Source organism: Penaeus vannamei, chromosome 17, assembly GCF_042767895.1.
Source record: "Penaeus vannamei isolate JL-2024 chromosome 17, ASM4276789v1, whole genome shotgun sequence".
NCBI classification, from domain to species: domain Eukaryota; kingdom Metazoa; phylum Arthropoda; class Malacostraca; order Decapoda; family Penaeidae; genus Penaeus; species Penaeus vannamei.
Genome location: NC_091565.1, coordinates 776229 through 783728, shown reverse-complemented (window position 1 = coordinate 783728; position 7500 = coordinate 776229).

Genomic DNA, 7500 nt, shown 5'->3' with positions numbered 1-7500 from the left:
TGTTTTTGTTTTTTTTATAGTTTTTTTACAAGTACAAGTGTGTACTTTTTTCATATATATATTTTTTTTTACAAGTACAAGTGTGATTTGTGTTTTGTTTTATATAGTTTTTTTACAAGTACAAGTGTGTACTTTATATATATATATATATATTTTTTTACAAGTACAAGTGTGATTATATATATATATATATATATATATATATATATATATATATATATATATATATAGTTTTGCCTGATACGTTTAATTCTCGTTTCTCTTTTTCTTGTCCGTTTTATCTCCGCACTAGTTTGCTCTTATCAATTCCCTGTATATTAACCTGGAGAACAAAAGGCTAATTATCCTCATTCTTTTCGTGTCCTTTCTTTATCATTTTTCTTCGTTTTTTTCTCGTTTTTTTATTCGAATTCATCACGGGACGTCTTTGTTGCCGCAGTACAGTCACGCCAACCTTTACCCAGAAAAAAAACTCTACGGTCACGCCAACCCAGATTTCACGTACGAGTTCGTGGACTAACAATTAGCCATGAATACCGCCACTGTCCTTATCATAACCGACCGGCCGTGGCTTCTATTCCCTCCATTGTCAGTGTCCTTATCATCACATCCTTTACTCCCATGAAATCAGTTATTGTATCAGCGAACCTTATGTGCGATAACTTTTCTGTCATGGCTCATGTATAATTCCTGTGTGTGTGTGCGTGTGCGTGTGCGTTTGGAATAACAAAGCCCACACGGCCCCAACCCCCGCCCACGCCCCCCCCCCACGCCCCACCCTCCGCCCCCCTGGACCCGAATAACTGGTGAGTCACGCTGCCAGAACCCCTCGCTGGGGGGGAGGGGGAGGGGGGGGGGGGAGCGAGGGGAGAGCGAGAGAGGGAAGGGGAAGAGGGACAGGTCGATAAGAGGAGGGAAGAGGGAAGGGAGATGGAGGGAAGAGGATGTTATGAATAATAGCGTGATTATAGGCTGCGTGGAGATGAGACAGAGGAAGAGGCACAGAGAACGAGAGAGAGAGAGAGAGAGACAGAGACAGAGGGAGAGAGAGAGAGAAAGAGAAAGAGAGACAGAGACAGAGAGAGAGAGTGACAGACAGACAGAGGGAGAGAGAGAGACAGAGACAGAGGGACTGAGAGAGACAGACAGAGACAGAGGAGAGAGGAAGAAGAAGAAGAAAGAGCCAAGAAGATAGAAGAGAGAGGGCAGAGAGAAAGAAATAGAAAGAGAGAGAGAGAGACAGACAGAGACAGAGGGAGAGAGAGAGAGAGAGAAAGAAATAGAAAGAGAGAGAGAGAGATGTATATTCTGTTCATTTATTCACTGCGCTGATACAGTAAAACGTGTTTATTATGGACTGGCGAGCTGTGTTTATCTCCTTGTCGTGTTTCTTTGTCAAATATTCCATATATTCTTCTTCTATTAACTATTCATTTTGAAATACTTGTTGATGATCAATACAAGGATACTGAATAATATATTTATACTATTGCGTTATCATTTATTAGTAATATTTCATGAACATCACATAATTATCGTGGTTATTATTGTCATTATTATCATTAACATTATCATTTTCTTGATAATGATAATGGTTTTTTGACAATGATGGCATAAATAAGGATGATAATAATAATAACAATAACAATGATGATAATAATAATAATAACAAAAATAATAATAATAATAATAACAATAACAATAATAGTAATGATAATAACAATAATAAGAATATTAATGATGATGTTAACAATATAGATAATAATAATAACTTATTATTATAATTATCATCATCACCATCATCGTCATTATTATCATTGCCAATATTATCATTATAATTATTGTCATTATTATTGTCGTTACTCTTATGATTATTGTTATCATTATGCTTATAACCTTTATTCTCATTATTATCATTGTTATCATTATTATTATCATCATTCTTATCATTATTGTTGTTGTTATTATTATTATTATTATTATTATTATTATTATTATTATTATCATTATTATTGTTGTTGTTGTTGCTCTTGCTGTTGTTTTTGTTGTTATCATAATTGCAATTTTCATTATTATCATTATTACTATCATATTATTATTATTAGTGGTAGTATTACTGTTATTATTATTATTGTTGTTGTTATTATTGTTATTGTTATTACTATCATTATCATTATTATTATCCTTATCATTACTATTATCATTATCATCATCATAATCATTTTCATTATTATTGGTATTATTATTATCATTATTACTATTATGTTTTTTTCATCATCATTATTAATACACATTTTCTATATTCATTACTATCAATTATCAATGGCAGTAGTAATAGTAATAGTAGTAGTAGTAGTAGTATTGTATTTGTACTTGTATTATCAATATCATCATCATTATTATCATCACCATCATTGTCTTTATGATGATAATAATGACGATAATGACGATGACAACGAAACTAGTAATGACATTGCAGTAAAGATTGTCAATAACAACACCAATATCAAGTAAAAGTATAAGTATCAGCAGCGCTATAGACACTCTGCTGCTTATCGCGTCCTTTAATCCCCTGAATAAAGGAATCTCATCTCATCTAAGGGTTTCCAAGGCAATGTTTACGATCCTCTTGTCACACGTTATCAACAATGAGGGTATTATCATCAAGGATTGCGGTGCGATAAAGGGATTAAAAACTATTTGCATGTTGGCGCTGATACCATCTTGGCGGGCTGGAAGGGTTCAAGTCGACGGTTCTTTGGTGATGACTTGCGAAAGAAGGATTGGAACAGATCGGTGTTTTTACTTATTGCCAAAATCACTGTCATTATAGTTATCGTCAATATTGTTGTTATTATTAGTAGTGGTGGTATCTTCTTCATTATTGTCGTTATTATCGTCACTGGTAGGTAAATGTGTGTGTGTGTGTGTGTGCGTGCTCGCGTGTGTGTGTGTGTGTGTGTGTGTGTGTGTGTGTGTGTGTGTGTGTGTGTGTGTGTGTGTGTGTGTGTGTGTGTGCGTGCTCGCGTGTGTGTGTGTGTGTGTGTGTGTGTGTGTGTGTTTTCTTACTTTCCCTTATCATGCTAACATTTTTTTCTTCTCGTTGCTGACTCTTGCTTTAAGAAACTGGTCTCTTTTGTCATTTTATCAATCATGTTTTGAATATATATTCGTTTCCTAGTTTATATTTTTTTCCTTTCTGCTTTACATTACTGGGGACTGATAGAGTGGCAATGACAAAGATAATGTGGATGATAATGCTAACAAACAACAAAGGTAAAAACTATCATAATTAGGAAAAAAGAGAGAAAAAAACGAAAACAGGGAACTTTTTTCCATCGAAGAGCCATAAAAACGCAGAAGTAAGTCGACGATACGACCGGCACCTTCCTCATTTCACTTCATATTGCGCTTAATGAAACGAATCTCATTAAGGAAAGTCGAAAGTCAAAGTCTGAGGAAATTCCCAAGCATAACTCGCGCGCGAATTAAATTTTTCCAGAAGTCTGAGCTTGGCAGAATATTGCCTCCGCGTTCGATTCCTGCCGCGATGACGTCACGGGCCCCCGCGTGCATCTGCCTGCGTGTCTGTGTGTGCGAACGCGGCCAGTCGATAGCGGGAAGGGAGACGAAATCTGCGCAGACGATTTTCGTTTGAAGATTTCGCTTCTGTCACGAGAGGAGGTAGATAATGGCGGTATAGACTGGTATATGTGAAAAATAACATTGTAAATTACGTTCTCACTGATGATGATGTTATTATGAGAGCTGAACAATAAGAAGAGAAGCTGCAGTAATGGGTGTGATACCTCGAGGCCAGAAGTACAGGCGACGGTGCCAAAAATACGGCAATAATGAGCTCATTAATAAAGATATTGGCGATAATACGGGGGAGGCATCATTAGTCGCGCTAATTATTATCACAGCCTTCCTTGGCATAGGCTTATATATGATCATAAGCGCTGACGACGTAATGTTAGGGATAAAATGCCGAGATAGGTAAAAAGATATAGGTGATTCTGTGTGTATTAATATATATATATATATATATATATATATATATATATATATATATAGATAGATAGATAGATAGATAGATAGATAGATAGATAGATAGATAGATAGATAGATATAGATATATATAGATATATAGATAGATATATATATATATATATATATATATATATATATATATATATATATATATATATATATATATATGTAGAAAAGGTATGAATGAGAATGGATATCTTCACAATACAAGAGATGTATTTGACCGGTTTCGATTACGTCTTCGTCAGAAATACATGTATTTCTGACGAAGACTCTTGTATTGTGAAGATATCCATTCTCATTCATACCTTTTCTACATATATATATATATATATATATATATATATATATGTGTGTGTGTGTGTGTGTGTGTGTGTGTGTGTGTGTGTGTGTGTGTGTGTGTGTGTGTGTGTGTGTGTGTGTGTGTGTGTGTATGTATATATATATATATATATATATATATATATATATATATATATATATATATATATAGACACACAAACACACATACAATCACACATACACACACACAAATATATATAGATAGATAGATAGATAGATATGTACATATATATATATATACATACATACATATATATATATATATATATATATATATATATATATATATATATATATATACACACACATATATATATGCATGAGTGTCGTTTTGGACAATACCCGCCGTGTTAGATCTAAAAGTTTGTGCTCATGATCATCTGTTGTTTCCCCGTTGGCTTCCACTGAATTTCAGAAGCGATATCCCGAGCAAAAGGGATGCCAATGACCCCTTTTTTCCGCGCGGCGACCCAGTCCAATTCAAACATATTGCATAAATGTCAGAAAAGGCGGATTCGCACAGCTGCTGGGCGACAGCGCTGGCACAAAGGTCAGGCGGAATATTTTATCAGGTACATCTCTATGCTTCCGCTCGCCTGGAGGGCATGACGTCATGAGGATAAAGATTTCGCTGCATAATGCACTGAGTCGAGTCGGGGAATATGCCCTTGCAAAATCCGACGTTTGTTAATAATTATGATGTAAAGGAGAATTTCAGTGATGTTGATATGGAAGTGAAAAGGATATTTTTCTTATTCTTTAATCTCGATTTTCGATTTTAATCCTGGATGATACATGTTTTTTTTTTCTGTTTAGAGTCAGGGAATATGCCCTTGCAAAATCTGATGTTTGTTAAAAATTACGATATTTATAAAGGAGAATTTCAGTATAGATGTTGAAGTGGAAGTGAAAACGACATTTTTCATATTCTTTAATCTCGATTTTATTCCTGGATGATACATGTTTTTTTTCTGTTTAGATGAATATGCAGGTGAAACATAATTTGGAAAGTGCTGTATTCTCTTTAGAAATTCTTTTAACCAAACTATAGAATACGACCTGTAATTAGTCTTCAGATAATTGTAGTGAAGATCATGACAATCATCATCGTTGTGATTATCGAACAAAACACCGTAATCCTTCTTCACCAAATGTCGAAAATGATAACGTTAGTTGTTTTTCTCACGAAGATGTATTCGAAAGCGGTCAACTACATCTCTTGTATTGTGAAGGTATTCATTCTCATTCATACCTTTCTATATTCGTCTACATGAATTCGGTTCATGATAGCGTTAGTTACTTTGTGAATAAAAATGTGAATAGATATGTGAATAAATATGTGAATAGATATGATTCATGATAAATATGGTTCATGATAGCGTTAGTTACTTTGTGAATAAATATGTGAATAAATATGTGAATGAATATGATTCATGCTAAATATGGTTCATGATAGCGTTAGTTACTTTGTGAATAAATATGTGAATGAATATGATTCATGATAAATATGGTTCATGATGGCGTTAGTTACTTTGTGAATAAAAATGTGAATAAATATGTGAATAAATATGATTCATGATAAATATGGTTCATGATAGCGTTAGTTACTTTGTGAATAAATATGTGAATAAATATGATTCATGATAAATATGGTTCATGATAGCGTTAGTTACTTTGTGAATAAATATGTGAATAAATATGTGAATAAATATGATTCGTGATAAATATGGTTCATGATAGCGTTAGTTACTTTGTGAATAAATATGTGAATAAATATGATTCATGATAAATATGGTTCATATTAAATTGAATATATGAATAAATATGTGAATAGAGAAATAAGATTCGATAAATATGGTTCATGATAAATATGGTTTCCATGATAATTCTGATTACTTGTGAATAAATATGTGAATAAATATGATTCGTGATAAATATGGTTCATGATAGCGTTAGTTACTTTGTGAATAAATATGTGAATAAATATGATTCATGATAAATATGGTTCATGATAAATATGGTTCATGATAGCGTTAGTTACTTTGTGAATAAAAATGTGAATAAATATGATTCATGATAAATATGGTTCATGATGGCGTTAGTTACTTTGTGAATAAATATGTGAATAAATATGATTCATGATAAATATGGTTCATGATGGCGTTAGTTACTTTGTGAATAAATATGTGAATAAATATGATTCGTGATAAATATGGTTCATGATAGCGTTAGTTACTTTGTGAATAAATATGTGAATAAATATGTGAATAAATATGATTCGTGATAAATATGGTTCATGATAGCGTTAGTTACTTTGTGAATAAATATGTGAATAAATATGTGAATAAATATGTGAATAGATATGATTCATGATAAATATAGTTCATAATAGCGTTAGTTACTTTGTGAATAAATATGTGAATAAATATGTGAATAAATATGTGAATAAATATGATTCATGATAAATATGGTTCATGATAGCGTTAGTTACTTTGTGAATAAATATGTGAATAAATATGTGAATAAATATGTTAGTTAGCAACTCTGAACGAAACCGTTGCATTCCCCTTATGAATTCCGACTAAGGGCGGCGTGGCTTCCTCCAGCTCCACTCAAGGTACCTTCTGCAGGAGAGGGACTAATATGAGGGAGAAGAGGATAGAAAATAAAGTGAGGGGGAGGTAGGTAAGAAGGAGTAGAAATAGAGATAGAAGCAGAGACACAGAGACACGGAGAACGAGAGAGGGAGAGGGAGAGGGAGAGGGAGAGGGAGAGGGAGAGGGAGAGGGAGAGGGAGAGGGAGAGGGAGAGAGAGAGAGAGAGAGAGAGAGAGGGAGAGGGAGAGGGAGAGGGAGAGGGAGAGAGAGAGAGAGAGAGAGAGAGAGAGAGAGTGAGTGAGGGGAGGAAAAGAGTGAGGAAGTTCTATAATCTCCCTGTGCAGCTGAACTTCTTTCATTTTTAATCATCTTTCCAGGTTTTTTATAATAATTATTACAGTCATTATTTACTAGTGATTATCTGCCCAAGTATCAAATGTCCTTTAGCCCTATTCACTCTTTTGCCAAATTACAAGATTTTTTTTTCTCTTTTTCTTCGTACACCCAC